Here is a 19,046-nt window from a genome sequence, read left to right on the forward strand (position 1 = left end):
TTGACAAATTTGGAACACTAGTGGAATCAGTAGGTGTCCATTCCCCAAGGTTTTGTCTTTGTAGCAGGGGCTCACCATATCTCCTTTCCAAAGGATGACCCAGCTGTTAGAGGAACTCAAAATGCTAAAATTGTGTGATGGTACAAGAGGGAGCCATCAATAGTTTTCTGGTGGTGTCTGCATCACAAAGATTATTTAATATCAGGTGCTTGTCATATTAATTAAAACAGGATGATGAAAATGGTCTGTGCTACATCTCCTTTGAACTACAATAGCTGCATTCTCCTAGAAACCCACAGCCACTGAAGTTGGTAAAGGGCTTTGGGGAAAAGGCAGAAGGCCTCATACAGTGTTCAAAATTGTTGAGCTGTGCCCAAAGGATAACAGGCACTCACTCCTCTCTCACTCCTCCATCAGCCCTGCCTGTCCCTTACCAACTCTTCCGTGACTCCCAGTACCTCACATCACCCCTAGGGCCACCAGCCCTTACCCAGCAGTGCTGTAGCAGGGCAAGTCTCTAGCTCCCATGAGTATCCATGCTCTTAAGACTGTTAGCACAAACCCTAGCATGGTTTCAGTATGCCTCTAGACAATATCTGGCATTGCTCAGAACAAGAACAGGTAAGAGTTCTTTCCCAGACAGCATTTGGGGTGCAACCATCCAGCTTAGAGAAATGAAAGGAGCAGTTAAGCAGCTTGGTATCACATATGCTGCACTGCCTCAGGGTCATAAAATAACTCCAGGCTCATTTTATCTATTTTCCTAGGCTGCTTTTGAGTCTATGGTTGGATGCTAAGGTTACCTTTGTGCTAGGAAACAAAACAGATCACAAATTATTCTTTGAACCTGAAGATCACAAGCTACAACACAGATGTTGTCCATATAACTCAATGTTCTCTCTGTATAAAACATGGTGGTGGCATGCATATGCCACCCAGCTAGGAACAGACTCAAGCACTGTCTCAGAGAGCAATACGTCAAAAAACTGCCTGAGAGAGTATGGTAGCTTTAAACAACTTGGATGATCAGAATCAACTGCTTAAATGCTGGCCCTCTTTAATTTACTAGGTTAGGCAGAGCCTCAGAGGTCAACTATAGTCTCTGATTTTTTAATTGCTTCTAAACACTATGGTGTTTGAAATCATGCATACATTGCTAGGGTTTTCTTGCTTTTTCTTCTTGTTACTCATTGTGACTCAATACAGACTGGCATAATCCTTGTCTATAAATTGATTAATAATGGGATGCCCAGGCAACCACCAACCAACATGTCAGCGAAGTATGGATTTATAAGGTGGTGTTATAAAATTTTATATTTTGATCTGTAACTCCCATTTTGAGGAAGCAAAACTTGTGCTTTGCTTTTTCTTTTTGATGGCTCCTAAGCAGAGAGCTGGTGTTTTCATGGAACTATTTATCACAGTACCAAAATCTCACTTCTGAGTATTAATGGTCATCCCAGAGCCCATCATTCTACATGAGAAATTAGGATAATTTCTTCTGTAGATGTGCAGCATTTTTAATTTTTCTACATTGAGTTTTATGTCATTTTACTGCCTAGCCTCACAGGGTTTGTTTTCAGTTCTTCACAGTCAACTGTCCTCCATGCTACAATTAGTACTGTATTCTATTACAAAAAAAAAAAAAACAAAAAAAAACAAAAAAACAACAAAAAAAAACATTTTCATCTGAGTGTTCACACCTTTTCTAGAACACTTAAATATAAACTTTTTTTTTACTGTTCAGGTCCCAGAAGAGACCCTCCCAGATTCCATGGGCAACACTCCAAGGCCAGGGATGTATACCAGCTTCCCTTGGGACAATGATCTTCACTCTCTATCCTTAGGCCTCGAGATTCAGCTAAGTTCAGGATCTGGCCCACAGTCCTATCATGAAGCATACTGTGAGTAATCCTGTAGGCAGCCCTGTTCCCTGCTACTCCTGACTGTCCCTCTGACATTGTCTCACCTTCTCTGACTGTGACCAGAATGTTGATGAAAGATGTCACCTCCAACAGCTCCAGGTCATGGACCAGCATTGCACTTGTGACTACCTGACTGAAATAAGACAGGAATGTAAATTAGGTTTGCTAACAAAACTGATATCATAATGCTGTATGAATGCAAGAATGGAAGAAAATAAATGAGAATGCTAGGGTATAAATGTTAAATGAGGAAAACACAGTAAACAGTTTAACTGCATCCAGAAAGAATATAGGAATTTGTGTATTTCTAATTGTCTTGCTTTAGTAGGAAATTTAGTACTGCTATTCAGAGAGAAAACAGTGGGGCTTTAATCTGCTTTAGAAGGAGATCAAAGTTGTCAGAGCAGAACAGAAAATAAGAATGAGAAAATTCAATTATAACCATGTAGCCGGAAGAAATGTCATAGTGAGGAATGATATAGTTTTAAATATCATGAATGACTACTTGTTAAACTTCCTAGTCAGAAAACCCACAAGCGAAGGAGCAATTTGGCTCAAGCTTGAGTGGATGAGATGTGGTTTTCAAGGTTACTTTTGAAGACTTGCTCTGTAATTATGACTACTATATATTCAAATTTAGCATTCTTTGCAAGAATGAAGCAGATTTAATTTCAGAAAAGTGAACATAAAAACGAAGAAGCTTGTTAAAAACAAATTAAAAGGAACACAGAAGAATAAAATACTTGCAGACAATCTTGAGATTATTTAAAGAAACTAAAATTGAGTTTCACTCTAAAAAATAACTACAAAAAAAAAAAAAAGATGCAAAAAAGTCAGAACCAATAAAATAACAGAATAAAGAAAGGTGGCAAAAGTTAGAAAGTCTTCCTTTAAAAAGCAGAAGTCTTATCTGAAAAGGGTAACAAAATAAAGACCATACATTCAGATAAATCAAATGTACAACCGCAAATGGCAGATGGAAAAAAAAAAAAAGAAAAAAAAAAAAGAAAATTAACTTGGGCAAATAAAACCTTTCTTGCTCCCTTGTGGAAAATGTGTAGAGTCTGAGCATAGAAAAGTTAAAACTCATGGCAAAATAAATAAATAAATAAATAAATAAATAAATAAAATCAATTTTCACTCAAGAAGAATCTAGATTTACAGCCACTTTCCTGATAAAAAGTAAGTTTTTTGCAACCATCAAATAGAACAAACTGATAAAATAAATTCAAAGGAATCACTTGAGCTCCACTACATTTAACATCAAGTGGTATGGTAGTCAAAGTGTGAAGCTACCTCATCATTACTGTAGTTGTAATCTACTTACTAACCCTGTCTCAGTGCCAAAGAAATAGACTAACAAGTGAAAAGACTCTTCTTAAAGGGGAAATGAGAGAGGTTGCAAGTAACTTACTACAGAAAATGTGAGTGCTATGCAGGTAATATAGATAGAAACTACAGAAAATAATAAATCTGCTCAACACAGGATGTCCTAGTTATACTGGAGCAGCTTTTGTAGCACAAAGTAAAGGCTCAGATGCGTAACTATTCGGATTCATTGAAAGTTCAACAGGTGTATTGATAAAGCTTCTTGAATTTTCCTGAAATCTTTTGACAAGTCATCTCTCTAGCAAAGCATAAGAAACTAACAAGTCCTGATATAAGGAAGAAAGGTTTCTTTTTTATTTATAATTAAGTGATATAAAATAAAATACAAAATGTATTAAAATACTTCATTTATTACTCAGAAGTCCATCAATTTTTTGGAAGTAAACTGTTCAATACGTTCATATTAGAACTACTAGATGGTATCAGTAGTGAATTTGGAGATGATATAAAATTACCCAGGATAGTGAAAATGAAAACTTTCTTTACATAAGAGTCATGTTGTATTTCATGATTGTGCAAGAAAATGGCAGATGAAAGTCAATATAAATAAGAGCAAAGTAATAAATATTTAATGACTAGGTCTAAATTAATTATTGCCCCTGAAAGAGATTATAGAATCATGTAATTATTTATATTGGAAAAGACCTTTAAGATCACCTAGCCCAACCACCAACTTAATGCTATCAAATTCACTATTAAACCATGTCCCTTAGTACCTCTTCTTCATGTCTTTAAAAGACTCCCGGTATGGGGACACTGCCACTGCCCTGGGCAGCCTCTTTCAATGCCCAGCCATCCTATATCCAATGTAAACCTCTTCTGTCAGAGCTTGAAGCCACATCCTCTTGTCCTGTCATATGTCACCTGAGGAAACAGACTGACACCCTCCTCATTATAACGTCTTTTCAGACAGTTGTAGAGAGCAGTGAGGTCTCTTCTCAACCTTCCCTTCTCCAAATTTAGCAACTCTAGAGACAATCTTGATGTGTGACAATCTTGATGTCCTCAGACAATCTTCATGTGTGTTGACCCTCCACCAGCTTTGTAGCTCTTCTTTGAAAGGGTTTCAGCATCTCAATATATTTATCGCAGTGAAGGGTCCAAAAACACAGTACTCACCAGTGCTGAGTACTGAGGGATAATCACTTGCCTAGTTCTGCTAGACAAACAATTTCTGATGTAGGCCAGGACCTTTGGTCTTCTTGGCCACCTGGGCACATTGCTGGCTTACATTCAGACAGCTACTGACCAGCACCCAGGGCCTTTTCTGCCATGCAGCCTTCCAGCTACTCTTCACTAAGCCCACACTGCTGCACTGGATTTCAATTTAGATATCAACTCAGTGTTCAGGGATGAAAACAATAAATGGAGGTTCCACGCTTGCAGAGGAAATAGAGAATATAGCAGAAATCTTTCATCTTACTACTGTAAAAATACAAATGCCACATGCAGATCTGGTCTTCCACCTTCTCCAGCCTGACAACACAATATTGGAAAAGACATGGTAGAGTGACAAGGCTGGCCATCCCACACATTCTGTGTGAGAAGACATGAAACATATTAGGACTTTCATCTAGGAAAGTGACTGCATCTTCTCTACAGAAAGATGAACAGGAAATTATGATTGTGTATTTCTTATGATGAAAGAACAGAGTGCAGAGTGAATGAGTAGGTAGCAATTTCAAATCAACAAAAGGAATTTCACAGAGAGCTACAGTCTACTGAGCTTTGTTTTGCCACATGAATGTGTGGATATCGAAGGCCTAAATGGGCAAAAAAAGTGACTAAACCAACTAATGGAAAAAGAAAGAAAATGTCAAAGGTTATACACTTGTGCTCTGAGATCCAGTATAAGATGTCCTCTTTTTTGCTGGACAGAATGAATGTGTACCCTGGGGAATGTACTGATATCCTCTTATTGTAAGCTTTCTAATCATCCATTCCTATCCCCCAAAACAGAAATCTGGAATAAACATACCATTGTTCTTCTTGTATAATGACTGTACTGCTGCCCCCAAAATACAGGCACAAAGACATTTAAGAAAATGAAGACAGGTGAGTTGAAATGTATGACAGCACTTTTTTTAAGATCTGCTATACTGAACACTGACGTGATTGCTATAGAGCAGTTCTACAGTTTGACCTTTTGTGACTAATCTCAGTTTATAAATATTGTTAAATTACTGAAATGTAATACATTCAATTTCTATTTTCCAGCCTTCAGATTACTAACAATTACCAAGCTTAGACACAAGGACAAGATTTTGAGATACTCAGCCTTCCCAAACCCTTCACCCCAAAAGAGCTCTAAAAGCCCCTTATGAAATAATGATTTTATGATTAAAAGATCACGTTGTATTATCTAAAAAACTGTTTGCTTAATACTACTGAAGATACAGAATTTCCCTGGATGGTCTAACAGACTGAAGAAGATTAAAAATTTTGCTTATTGGAAAGATACTTGCTTTTTTTTTTTTTTTTTTTTTTTTTGGAAGGGGCATTGGGGGGAAGTTTTGAGGCTGTGAACTCAGTGGAAAGTGACAGATGCTCACAATTTCTCACTAAAAGGGAGAACAGGATTCAAGAGTTAAGTCAGTGTTCTATAAATACTGCAGAAAATGACATTTCCATTTTTATGGTATGCAAATCAAAAGGTCAAGGCTGAATGCTTGTTTTCATTTCTCTGAAGTGTCTGTTCTGTCTATGCTATTTCACAGCAGCTGTGTTTCCGTCTATAATGTGTATTGCTGTAAAACAATAGTTACATGGTGGGACGTAGGTGGAACCCTGCTTTGAGGCTTTGCAGGGTGATTGTGTTTCAAATCAGCCTTGCTGTCACATCATGGAAACAAACTTTAGAAGGAAGACAAAGGAAATGTGAAAAAAGTGCAGATGCAGGGTTGTAGTTGAAAACATTTATATAAATGCTAAATAGAATAACCTAATGGAGATGTGCTACTGTTAGTGCTAACAGCATCTTCAGTCTATTATATTTAGAAGGATCATAACCAAGTGGTCCCCAGTTTCAGCAGGGACTTGTCAGTGCTTTCTCTTATCCTCACAGAAGGAGAAAGAAGCAAGGAAGCAAAATAAATGTGTATGACTGCCTAAGGATGTTGTCTTTGCAATATTTATAGTCTTCAAAACTGCAGTGAGAGCAGCATCATTCAGGTTATGAGCACAGTAAATAAAGTATTTAGTGGTATGATTGATTCTGGGAAGAGCAACAACTTTATGAAGAAGTAACTATGATCAAATCTTCTGAACAGACAAAGCGTCATGAAAACACTTTTAGGCCCATCTTTCAATTCTAATTAAACACAGTAGGGCTGTCATTGATACCAAGAAAGAGTTGCTGCTGGCTTAAATTTACTTCCACTCACATTTAAGAAGATATCTTTATCCTGTGGCCTGCATCCAAATACTCAGTATTAAATCCCCTGGTGTCACTTTTAACTGATAGCCTGCAATTAGTGTTTGATGGCCCATTGATGCATTATGCAGTTCCTCCTTCTGAGAGAGTTTTCTCTTTCTTTAATTTGCCAAGACTGGTAGAATTATGTTCTAATCTCCTGACTTCATCCAATTCATTTTGAAACATAATGTTTTTCAATTAAATCTCCCATTGGGAACTCATTCAGTGCCATCACACCAGCAAAGTCAGGTTGCCTTGATTAATTACTAGCACTCTCCCTTCTTCAGAAATGGTCAGTAAGAGTTCAAGTAGCTGGAAAGCTTTAGTAAAGTTACTAAGTAAATCAATGTTTTATGTCATTCCAAACCTGAAGCTTCAAAGAAATCTACAAACTGAAGAAAGAAGGCAGAAGATTACGGAGGACCAGGATTTAAAAATGAAAGTATGCAATGTTTAGAGCTAATTCAATTCCCATGCTAATAAAGCCAGTTCACTCAGGTAATAGAATTCATCAAACAGAGGATGAGTTTAGGAATCAAATTACACTTCCAGTGCTGGAGATGCAAAACAGCTGCCAGATTTACAGTTCCTAGAATAAAGGAGCTGTATCTTAAATACTCATAAGTTATCACAGAAGAAACTCACACTCATGGTAGAGATTAAACTCAGTGTTTTTCAGTCTCATGAGACCTACAGCAGGGACTGTGGTAGAAGAGCACCTATTCTAGTTCCATATTTGGAAACAGAACTTCACACATAGACCAAAGTTTGCAAATTTTTTTCCCAACTGAAATTCAGCTTATCATTTACCTACAGCATTATCAGTGTGAAAAGCTTAGGGTTAATGATTAATGAAGGAAATAATCTTAAAACCACAATTCTCATGAGAAAAAAGGAAAGTAATTGAAGGTAATTTTTCCCAAACTTTGTCTCTTTTTTTTTTTTTTTTTTTGGTATGCAATTTGCAACCAAACTGGTTATGACTTGGAATAATTCTTTTCATTTATCTTAAAATATAAAGTAAGATACAAACATAAACATTGATATATTTATTTTTAATAATTCTTTAATTATTTATATATATTCCACCACAACCATTAGCTTAAGAAGACTGCGGTGCCTTAAGACTGATTCCTGCTCAGTAGATTACAGGACCAACAGGCATTTTACTGCTAGAGATAGTAATTAAGATGTCAAGAATGTTAACTTGCTTCAATAAATATTGCTTTTATTACTACATCTATTGTACCTATTTTAAATTAATTCTTAACTTGGCCTATTTTCTAAACCATTTAACTGTAACAGAGTAGACAAAGGCTTCTTGCCAGGAATTAGTTGAAATCTTCTTTCCAACCCGCGGTAGGCATGGAGAAGGGCAGAGTGAATTCCACATAGGCCTTGGAACATTATTTCTGTTCTTATCAGTTAAGGCAGTGAATATTTATTGAGGTATGAAGATTTCTTTCAGTGTACAATCCAAGAATGAGCCATATTTTATAAAACTGACCTTCAGTAGCTTCTGAAGATGAACTGACACTGAAGATGAACTTTTACCTCCAGCCATCTCACTGTTGACACATCTTTGTTAGCTGCCCTATCTCAATCATAAATCTTTTCTTTGACAGGATATGAGCAGAAATACAATCAGGAATAAAAAATAGCCATTAACTGGGAGTCACTGGAAGATTCAAAAAAGAGAACAAGTATGCTTGAAGCAGCCCATCCACAGGCAGTTTTACTTTCCAGTTCAGTCTCTCTTACAGCACACTGGAGCTCAGACAAATGACCATAATGCAGTTTACCTCAACTAAGCCAGTAGTCAATGTCTACCTAAGAATACACCTTTTACCAGCAGCAACATAAGTTAATTAAAATTCTTAGGGCTTCAGTGAAATCAGATAAACCCAAATGAAATTACATTCCATTTAACACAATTGCATGCATCACATTTTGCCATCACTAAATCATGAGCATAAAAAAGAATATTTACTCCTCAGAAGACAGCTGTTCAACTTTGCTGAAAGTTTGGGTCTTCAGAGACTTCAGACAAACCCAAGTCTCCACTATCTACCCTGCAAACCTCACCAGCATTCTTTCTCTTTTTCCTAGATGCCCCACATCCATCTTTTAACCAACTGCTATTCATCCCGATATACTAACGTGCATCTTCCTGGCTTGTTGGGACTGAGAAATAATGTACCATAGAATCACAGAATTATGGAATATTTTGAATTGGAAGGAACCTTCAGATGTCTCCAAGTTCCACCCCTCTGCAATTAACAGGGACATGCACAGCTAGATCACGTTGCTCAGAGCCCTGTCCAGCCTGGCCTTGAATGTCTCCAGAAACAGGGCATCTATCACATCTCTAGGCAACTTGTTCCAGAGCAATGGCTCTTGATCATTAGGAGTAAACGGGAGAGATGCAAGGAATGCGAAGGTCTGGCTCAGCACAGCATAACAAGACTCCTGGACATCCATAGAGCACCTTCTGTTTGTGCAGCAGGCAGCAAGCAAATCTCTGACATTGCCTCAAATATTCTTAGCAATGGGAGCAAACACTGCCTCTGGGCTCCAGCAGGTCACATACACAATCCAGCCAGTTTAAAGACAGGCTTGCTCTAATTTATCTCCTCTTGAGGTGTAAAGTATACAAGTAATTACAATCAGACTTTGATAAAAAGTTTTGTGTATGTCCATTATTGTTGTATTGTTGTATTGTTGACCCAAAACTCTAGGCTTTGATACTTCCAGAAATGAACTCTTCTTTGATGGCAGAGATGAAATTTGCAGTCTAATTTGGTAAATGCTTATTTAAATTTGTGCAGTTACAGAGATGTACCTAGTACAATAAAATTAAATACTTAAAAAAAGAAAAACCTAATCCATTTGTTTTTCTTCAGTGTCCTTGCTATTTAGACATGATGGTATATTTCACTAAAAACAACCTTTTCAAAAAAGCTGTAATTATCTTGAAATACTTTTTCTGATGTATGATAAGGAGTGGATTATTTTGAAAATGGGATATTGGCTTCATTTGTGTAACAAATCCAACTCACTATTCAACTGTCATTGGTTTTGCTTATTGTATGCCTAGTAAAAGAGAGCATTGCCCTCTTCAGAAGAACTTGATTTTATGATTTATCAGGAGCCTTTAACTCCCACTGAGGTCAAAACTATCACACCAGTTTTTTTCAGACCAGACCCCAGCAATATCTTAAAGGGTAATGGAACAGTTCTGTGAAGGCCTTGCTGCATTAATGGCTTGTAAAACAGGAAAACTTTCATCAAATTATAAGTCTCTTTGGTCAGCTTTTTCAGCTGCATTCTGCTATTCTATCTTTGGGGAGTTAGGTTCACCTCTATCATAGGCAAAGTACAGATGGTTTTATTCTGCTGATTTTTTCTGCTAGCCTGAAGAGCAAAGAATGGTTTTCACCTTTCTTAGAAGCCACAGAAGAGCTGGTGATGATTCTAATACAGCAAAATCACGTGCTGATATGCCATCACAAAAACCTGGTAGATCATTGGTTCTGAACTACATAAGCATAATGAACAGAGGAGTGATAATGCAAACTGCCCAGATACTCCTTGTTCCACATTATTCACCACTTACACTGCTTTCAGAAGATGTAATTCTTCTACTCCTCTCTGACAGACTGATAACCAGGCTTGGTTTTGAACAGCCTGGGAATGAGGTGGTAGTGTTGGACCACCAAACTGAACTCCCACAGAGATCATGAAAAGTGTTGAGCCATGATTCTTCATGTAGGAACAGAACAAACAAAACCCACTGACATTAGTTCCAGCATTTGCTAATTTGATACCTCTGCTTTCTGCCATAACAAATCCAGGCCCTATGGGTTTTTGCTGCACTATCCTCATCCCAGTGACATTTTTCACTTACTGCCAGGCAACTGTTCACAGCATCTTTATTGTTTCTGCTCCAAGGGCAAGTTGCAGTGGGGTCATTGTCAGACTAGTATCCTCATTCCCAATTTAAATACAGAAGATTGTTTAGAACAAGCTAACTCAGCTTTATTAACAGAAATTTATTTTCATTAGGATCTTTCTAATTCTGATCTTCAAACTGGCAGCCAAGTAAATGACGAGTATTTAGAGACTGTGGAATTGGTTACAAGCACTGTGTCACCTCTCTTGTGAAGAAACATATATAAAAAGAGCACAAATTACCAGGGCCTAAATATCTGCCACTGAAAAAGCATCTCACACTGATAAAGGATAATACTGTAATAGGCACAGTCCCAGAAAGGTGAGGAAGGTGAACTTAATAGGTGTGAGCTCAGCAGAGTGATGTATTTTATGTCCACTGCTGAGGTGTAAGGACATTCCTGAAGCACTCCTTCCTCCCATGCCTGCAGCTCTGTGCTGTGTCAGTGCTCACGCAACTAAGGGTGACATTTTTCTCCTGTATAATTCAGCTGTTATGATTCAAATCCTACCATTTGGAAAGAAAGGGGAAAAAAACAAACAAACAAAAACACAAGATATAAATATCAAATAATTTGGGATAAAGAACATAGAATGGAGATAGGATATAACCAACACAGAGGCTGTTCAAGCTATCTTATCACTGTGATCAGATCATTTTCAGGTCTGAAGATTCTCTCCTTGCTGTGGAAAGGCTTGCACATGCCATTGCACATAAGAGAGGCAGAACCCAACAAGCCTCAACCCTTCTGAAGGAAACTGCAGCTAGTTCTGTACCTTGTGCTAATGTGACAGGCAGTGGGTCCTGGGTTGCTTCACAGCAACGTATGATGAAAATACCATAACCCTTAAAGCTCAGAGGTTAGCCACAGGTTGTGCAGGGCTGCAAGAAAAATGTTACAGGGAACTGTCATGCTTTGCTTGCTTGATGGGAGGCCCCTTATCTGTAAGTGAAGGGCAAGTCACATGCAGCTCTCTCTCCAGATGTGAGTGAAAGAAGACCAGTTGTGTCTAACTCTCTGCTTCTCACCTTTCTGTACTGCTCTGGAGGTCTATATGGATGTTAGATGCTGTCAACCTATTTTAAACCTGTGTAAAAAGGTGCAAGCAACTGGAAATCAAGCACTGCGTTCAAGGCGAGGCATTGCCATAACGTCAACATCCTTTCTGCTTACAAGGCCCCACACACTCGTCTTGGTGGGGTTTTTAATTGTAGAAAAATCCTTCCTGTCTGAATGGGAAAATGTGGATAATAGCTCATGCAGGCATTGCACTCCCACATTCCCCTTTTCTCCATCACACAGTGACAGAAAACAACACAGATTTTGTGCCAGTTGTACAGAGCTATACAAGTCCTAAAGCATAAGCACCGAATAGTAAGACAGAAGTGCAGACCTCTTAAATTTCTATTTTCAAGGACCTTTTTCTCAAATGCTTCATTATTAGTCAGGAGTTTGGTGATGCTTATTATCCTCATCACAACACCTGTCTTTTGACAGTTCTAGCTCCTAATTTGTCCTTCAAGACAAGAAGGGGAGGAAGCTGTAGCAGATATATATATATTTACATACATATACAATTTAGGTAGCACTCTAGAGAACATACTGTAATGGCTGGAGCTAGCAGTATCTTGAGGAGGAGGAAGGCAAGTGCCCCTCATTAGAGATGCCAGTCAAACAATAAAAACAGAAAAAGATAGGATACAGACTCAGGCACTAAGAGAATACAGTATATCAAAATAGCCTGCAGAAGTGATAGGCCAAGCTCACAACCATCTGATACTGACAGTTTATGAAAATATACCTGTCTGAAGTACATTTATCTTTCTCCCTTTATTTTTCTGCTCCTCCATTTTAGTCATCTACTTAAGCTTCCTTCAGACCTTATACCTAGACTTTTGTAGTAAGAGTTTTGTGATTACCAATATCTTGATTACCCTACCACCTAACAAATAGGAATCCTTAAGAGCACTGCTATGTTCACCCCTCTGCCAACACCTTTTCCCCACTTGCTTACAGAGAAGTCAAGCTCTTTACCCAGTTTTGCAGTCAAAAACAAAAAAACAGTGCTAATTTTAACTCTTCAGGAGAAGAGGGGAAATAAGGTCAGAGAATAGCAGTGTCTACTTAGTGGCTGAAATGTTTTGTCTTACCATTATGTATACCTGGTTGTATATTACCAAATAGCTTTCGCCTGTATCAATGTAGCACTGGATACTGCCTTAGCCATGGCTGGCATTTTAAAGTGGAATTGTCAAATATCAGGAGTTCATACAAACACTTTTTTTTTTCTCCTTATTTTTATTCACAAAAACACCTAAGCTGACAGCCCACTGACTATGACATTTCACACTGGTTGTCATGGTTAGTGGTTTTACAGGAGATCCAGGAAGAGGGGCTTAGTGTCTGTGACTGTCAAACAGCTAAAAACAATAGGGTGCACGAACCTCAACATAGTCATCATAACCAAGCACAACAAGTTTACGGAAAGAGGCTGCAGTCAGAAATGTCATCTTTCACACTTTCTGTAAATAACTACAGAATCATAGAGGAGAGCTTCTTTTTATCATTTTTTCCTGCTTGTAACTATAATGAATGAAGAGGGGCTACATTAGAAATACCTGCTCTTTTTTTTCCCCTGTTATCTGCCATTTTATTAGTCTCATAATTCAAATGTATTATATTTTTCAGAGAAAAAAAAAAAAAAAAGGGTCATCTCGGAAAAACAAAGAAAAAAGCATTTAAATAAAAAGGAGGTAGCAAAGTTTCAGAAGTTGAATGCAGAAAGACTGAAAATATCATGAAAAATAAATTCAAATTTGAAGTAGAAACGTAATCATACCACTTAAAATACACGCCTCATCATTTGGTTGAAACATTGCAAATATAAGCTGTAGTAAGTCTAACAGTTAGGCTGCTCTTTCACAAGAGTACTGCAGTATGCCCTAACATAAAAACTGAGACAGTCCGCAAAGCTTAACCACTTGATTTCCTAAGTAACTGCCTTTTCTTTTAAAGACTTCAATTTGTTGGACCAGAAGGAAGTGGTAAGCCATAGGGCGATTGAAACCCACGAGCTGTCACCACAGTGGGAGCTGATGTCTGGTCAATAAAAAAAACAGAGAGTAAAACAGAAAATGGGATAAACCGGGCAGATTGAGCACAGTCTTGCTCTTATTTGCCTGTGAATCATGTAAAGAGGTGATTTCATTGCATGTGAAAAGAAAAAAAGCAATGCTTAGTTGTAGCTTTTCACACATCCAAAGGACTGTGCAGGCTGTGCACATGTAATTGCCTCTTCATGTTCTTGGGAAATAACGTGATTACATCTCAACTGCTCAGATGGGGCAGTTATTTCTGGTGACCATGGATTGCAGGCATTTAGAGGGTAAAAAAGGCATCTGAAATGATACCCGTGCCATGCTCACTGGGGAAAGTTGGTGCCTTCTCTTCCTACAGAAGTGCTTACTGCCACTTCTTATCCAAGGAGTTACCACAGAGCACACAAGCAAATTCTTCTGTATGCCTGCAGTGTACCAATATCCACTATAAATTTATTCTGTGAAAACAGCAATAAGCCCTCTGGAGTGGATGGCAAAGTCTACTTTTCTCTTTGTCTGATACAGCAAGAAAAAAATTGGTTTGTAAGGAGGAGACTTGACAGGTTAGATATATTAGGTCATAAAGCTAATTCCTTTGCCCAGTAGCTCTAGAAATGACTGCACTTTTATGAACGCCTATAACTATGAAAAAACAGTGAAAGATAATAAATGCAGTGTTGTCCTGGTCAGTGACAGAAACTTATAACAGACATTTCCAGGGCATTTACAAGCACAGCTAGCACTTCTGCAGCACTGATGGAAAGTGATGGAAATTTGGCAAATGCTTTGTATGACATGGAAAAGCTGTGCAGTTTTTCCTGTGCTAAATAGTTGTCTTGAAATTAAGTAAACTTTCTTCAGTTAATAAATATGGATGAGGACAGCAATTTTTTCATTTCTAGTGTGTCCAGGACTGTAGAACTGCCTCTGAACTGAATAGCCATTTTTTCAAAGGTAGCCAGCACTTTTCTGCTTTACTTAAAAAAAAAAAAAAAAATACCCATTTCTTTGAACTTCTGGCTTTACTCTCCACAATCTCTCTGTCTATGAAACAAGATTAAACTGCATAGCAGAGAGGAGCCAAACTGAAAAGCTTGACAATAACACCACTTTGTTATCAGGGGAGGTATAAATTTTATTTGTTTGTTGACAACAAAAGACCCTCAAACGAGCCCTGGGCATTTATATCAGTACATCTCTTTCTGTCATAACCAAGAATGATGTTTCTCCCCTTGGCCAGGTCTGACCTGAGAACATCCTCAGGCCTCACCATCTGTTTCATCAGCCTTGTAGCACTGAATAAAACCCAGATGCCTGAAGAAGTTACTGTTCCAGCCACTTCTTTTTTCCCAGGCGCAAGTATCTACCTCAGAAAGCAGCTCCTGCACTAGTGCTAAATTGGCATATTAAGACAAACCAAAATCATCAGATTGAAAATTGTCACAGCAAAGGATTTTCCCATTTCCAGTGACATCTCTGGTATGGAAATACACTGCTTAATGTGCAGTACAGTAATGCATGCCAGCAGCTTCTTTATAATTAACAGGCTTCTCTCATTTACACATGCTGTAGCTCAGTCAGTGTTTCATGTCCATCCCATAAAAATTTTATATTCTGCACAATGACTGTTTAAAATTAAAGAGCAGGGTAAAGGGGAAAATGGAGAGGGAAAAGGGGAAGAAGAAAAGAAAAATAATTCATTTTGGCTCTACAGCCTGGTAACAGCAACCGCATAGACACTGCATCTTCAAACATACACTACATCCTAAAGCAAACAACATTTATACAGCCCCTGTATTATTTCATGCACTCTAAAGTGTTAAGAAACATAACTATGTCTTCAAATCAGAGGAGTCCCACAAAATTTTAGAGCCAATTTCTACTTAATGTCCATCTGAACCAGTACCTTTGATCCAAGGACTAGGGTTTGATCCATGGCTCTGATTTATTCATCAACACAGGCACTGTATAATGTCTACCTTAATTTTATGGATGCCATGAAGTCCCATTTGGAAGCTGCCCTCTATAAAATCTCCAGTCCTTCAGCTTGTTAAACATGAAGACACTCACGTACACATAATGCTAAGATATCATTTTCCAGTACAGAAGATCATCTACTCTAGCACATGGCATTGGCACTCAGCCTATGTTTATTCCCTCTTGTTTTGAGGCCACCTGGCACTAGTGAGGTCTATTATCATCCAAAAAAGGGTGCCCACATCCAAATGACATGTTGGGCATGGTGCCTGGCCCATGCTAATTCTCAAAGCACATTCAAGAATTGTTTGGAAGAGGCCTGGGCAGACTGCCCAGGCAAAAACCATTCCAGGGACAGCTCTAGCAATTTAACAGTGTAGGCAATGAAGCTAGTGCTTTGGCCTGTCTTCTGGCACTGGTTAATTTCTAGTACAAGCAGAGCCTGCAATTGGAAGAAAGGCTGTTCCTTTCATGAAGCGTATTTATCTGTCAAAGTGACATAAAGTATTTCATGTATTTCTTCACACTAAGAATGTCTTCAGAGAAGTAAAAGCTTCTGGAAGTCAAATCACAAACAATTTACTATATTCCAGGAACAGTGTGCACAGGACATTTGAAAGTATGCTAAAGGAAAGATCTATCATATTGTTCACAAATAGTCGAAATGCATTCTTACATGAGTGTGTAAAATCTCTCACTGTATATTAAATACACTGAGATCTGTGCAGCAGGCAGAGCTCTAGAGGGTCTCAGACAAGCCCAGGTATGAGGGGTGTGCAGAGGATCAGGCATGCACCAAACACACCACGGAAAGCACTAAGCTGAGTAATCCAAAGCCAAATAACTTTCGGGATTCTGGGCCATCCCATCCATGGTGGTGAGCACAGTTTTCACTCCTTGGTTTTCTCTCATTTTTGATGAAACCATTTACAAAGGGAGAAAAAAAAAAAAAAAAAAAAAAAATCAACAAACAAACTAAATGTGGAAATTTAAAGGCTACTGTTGCAAACTGCGCACTCTGTGGTCATTTTAAGCAAAGTAAGGAGAGTAAAAACAAGTAATTTTCTCCCATTTATCCAAGCTTAAATGTTAAGAAATTAGAATAAAAGTTTCTATAAACAAAAATTGTTTTTTCGGATTCCTTCAGGCATCACAACACAAGATGCATTTTAAACTCTATTTCTTTCAATCCTCTTAAAAAAAAAAAAAAAAAAACCACTGTGCAAGGAAACTGTTAGGTGCATTTCTTCTTTAATAGCCACAGGCCTTCTGTAAAGTAATTTTCAGTGTAGTTGGCTCTTACAGATTCACTTATCAACACACACATATGTGCCCACAGAACAGTCCTACATGGCAACAGTAAATAGAAGCTTGAGAGTAGAAGGAACATGCTGGTCCTGACACTGGCCTCCACTATCTACAGCTGTTGCCAATCATGCCATATGGTTCTGGCTGTTTATCAAGCTCCATCTTTGTAACTAAATTATTTATTAAGCAAATTTCTCTCTCTGACAATCAGAGACTTTCTTCTAACTTTCCAGCTGAAGCCATTCATGCTGAAGGCACAACACTGTTCCTCATACCATCACTATGGTTGCTGAAATCCCTCTGCTGCTTCTCTTTCTGCTATTTACAGGGCCATGGCCACTCTCAGCCTTGGAACAAACCAAATTCCTTTACAGTATGACAAAGTTATTTGCACTATTAACAACAAATCTTGAATGATAGGCACATACCTTTTGACGTAAAGTTATCTCATCAATATGTCAGATTAGCTTGCCATGGTCTTCCTTTGGTAAATAGATTGCATTTATTGTTTGTCTTTTATTGTGATATCTTCAATGACTTTTCTTTCACTATTTATTCTAATATTTTTTTTTGTTCTGAAAACCACTCAGGTCATACTAACAAATATGAAATTGCGATGTTTCCTTTTATAGATACAGATATTACAGCAAAGGTTAATAAAACCTCATGAGTTGACAAAGATAATCAGAGAATTGTAGAGTCAGAAGGAATCTTTAAATGTCCTCTGGTCCAACACCCCTGCAATGAGCAGGGACACCTGCAGGTAGATCAGGTTGCTGAAAACCCTGTCCAGCCTGACCTTGAATGTCTCCAATGACAGGGCACCCACCACCTCCCTGGGCAACTTGTTCCAGTGCCTAACCATCCTCACTGTTTTCCTTATATCCAACTTTAATCTACCCTCACTTAGCTTGAAACCATTTCCCCTTGTCCAATCCGAGTCTGTCCCCTTCTTTCTTATCTTTTTCAAAAATGAAAATCATGAAAGTCCTTCATCATCTATCTTTCCTTGTCTTACTTTCAGGTATTTGTTTTAATGCATATTATATTATGTTAATATATTAATATTTATATATATATTACATATATTAATGTATAATATAATATCTACATATTATAATATATACTATTATATGCACAAAGTGAAAGTCAGCAAAGAAGCTAGTCCAATATTGAAGAAAAATACAGAAAAATTGGGTTTATTTTAATACTTCAGTTTTGCACTAAGTTAAATTATAGAATAAAGAGTTTTTAATTATAAGAACATTCTGTGTCACTGAAGTTTCTGTAAGGAAAAACATACAAAATCCAATATATTCTTTTTAATTGATAAGCTTATTAACACAGAAGAATTTCAATGAGTATTATGTTACAACCCCATATTTGTATGCAAGTAGGCAGCAGTAAATACCACTGAATGAAAATGTTCAGGTGTCACAGAATACTACAGCAGTACAGGCATTTATCAACAGCTTAAATAAATTGACTTTCTAAGGTTCCATTCATCTTCAAGTCTTAATGGGTATGTGTTCCTCTGCCCCTAACGCAGAAGTGGTCTTAGCAGATCATAAAAGAAAAGGCATTTTTTCCTGTAATTGAAAACCATGTAAGTAGATCCATGGATTTAATTTAAAGGACCTAACAAAATGAATATTCAGTAGAGAAAGCTTCAGCTGAAAACTATCTACTTGACAATGCTGTAAACAATAAAAAGAAAAATAGAAAGAAAAAAACAGACAGGAAGTTAGACTGTAAACAATTTAGCAGCCATGCATCCGCCCAGACTGGCTTGGAAATTTGCAAAGTAGCACAGCAAGTATGCCTGGTATGGGTCAGCCCACTGTTACGTTGCATATCACGTGTGTGTATCGCGTGAAACGCATCACGGGTCAGTCGTCTGAGTCCATGACTGCAAATGCTGCTTTCTAGTAAAACCGCAGGCAAAAATGCTGTTATAATTATGCCAGCTTTAAGAGATTTT

General features: G+C 37.8%; 1 protein-coding gene and 1 long non-coding RNA gene across 2 annotated transcripts in view; one reads left to right on the forward strand and one right to left on the reverse strand.

Moving 5' to 3' along the window:
* BCKDHB (branched chain keto acid dehydrogenase E1 subunit beta) overlaps positions 1–19,046 on the forward strand; it is a 1,150,961-nt gene that overhangs the window by 743,175 nt on the left and 388,740 nt on the right. The window lies entirely within an intron of this gene.
* Positions 1–19,046, reverse strand: part of LOC125688661 (uncharacterized) — a 40,558-nt gene that overhangs the window by 17,533 nt on the left and 3,979 nt on the right. Inside the window, exon 2 of the long non-coding RNA XR_007374825.1 lies at positions 1,970–2,058. This is a non-coding gene — a long non-coding RNA (uncharacterized LOC125688661). The remainder of the gene's footprint in view (positions 1–1,969; positions 2,059–19,046) is intronic.

The sequence above is a fragment of the Lagopus muta genome, chromosome 2, assembly GCF_023343835.1.
Source record: "Lagopus muta isolate bLagMut1 chromosome 2, bLagMut1 primary, whole genome shotgun sequence".
Taxonomy (NCBI): Eukaryota; Metazoa; Chordata; class Aves; order Galliformes; family Phasianidae; genus Lagopus; species Lagopus muta.